Source organism: Zerene cesonia, chromosome 7, assembly GCF_012273895.1.
Source record: "Zerene cesonia ecotype Mississippi chromosome 7, Zerene_cesonia_1.1, whole genome shotgun sequence".
Lineage (NCBI taxonomy): Eukaryota > Metazoa > Arthropoda > Insecta > Lepidoptera > Pieridae > Zerene > Zerene cesonia.
In genome coordinates, this window is record NC_052108.1 from 5,047,637 (window position 1) to 5,048,908 (window position 1,272).

Here is a 1,272-nt window from a genome sequence, read left to right on the forward strand (position 1 = left end):
AAAGAAATGTGGAAACTGAAGTTCCGGCCAGTATATGAAGTCACAAATTGTTAAAATAAAGAAATATTGTGGTATAATAATAAACAATAACACAATAGTAATAGGATTACATACTCATTTAATATTTAATGATAGGAACCATGATTACATAACTAAATAATATCACTAATATATCACTAATAAAAATTTTAGGAATTAAAAGATGCTTATGTATGTATGATTTAAGTAAAAATTAAACCAAACTGAATTTAAAAGGATTGAATGTGTCCACCGATAAGAAAAGATATTAAATCAAAGTATCTAACAAACTTCCCTCCGTTTTTGTTACAAAAGAAGAAAGAGGACAACGTCGGACCGAGGACTTTATAAATTTTCACAAATCCGACGTACAGTCCGCACAAAAACGTAGATTATATTTAAAAACTTCTTCTTTCCGAGTGTGCACGTTTTTGTCTTTATTAAAACAAAATCCTGTGTCAGGGCCGGTGTGGCGTCAAATTTTAATGATTCGGAAACGTGTCCCGGTCTGCATTTACATAATTTATCAAGCTCTTTATTAATTATAACCTCACAAAAGGCTACTACTGTTATCTTTGGAGCCTACTTGGCGATTAACATGTAATATTTTTAAAATGCTGCTCAAAAAACAGAGTTTTAATCACAAGTTTATAAATTGAAAAATGTTTCACAATCATAAGTCGAAAATATTGTAATGTTTAATGAATTCGCCAACGATGTTATTGTCGTATAATGGTTAATACATAAAAACCTTGATTTCTTAAAACAGTTTCTGGTTTAGCTCAGACAAAGCGGAATAAAAGGAAGTCCTACTAATAGAATAAAGCTCTTGTATCTAATTCAAACATTATGAAAGCCGATTTGAAGTATCAAGCTATTTTGCAATTAAGTTGAAATCGTATACCATTTGAACTTTGCTGCTAGATGAAAGCATTTTTACTAAAGCAAGATGTTTAATGGAAAAAGTTTTAATGGGATTTGATGAACGAAAGGTTCTTAATATAAATTTCTTTAAAGCAATTTTCTTAGTCATGGGCTTTGTTTCTTTTCTAATTCTTACGTGAGATATGTCTTTATCAACGCATTTGTCATCCACCTTTAGGGTTCCGTGTTAAAGGATACTTATTAAGAATCCATTTTCTTCCGTAAGTGTAAGGACGAACAACTCTTAATTTGATAACTATACCTAGTCTTGCCATAAATATTGTAATAAAGAAAAAAGAAAATTGTTAACTGCAAATAACATTTATTACT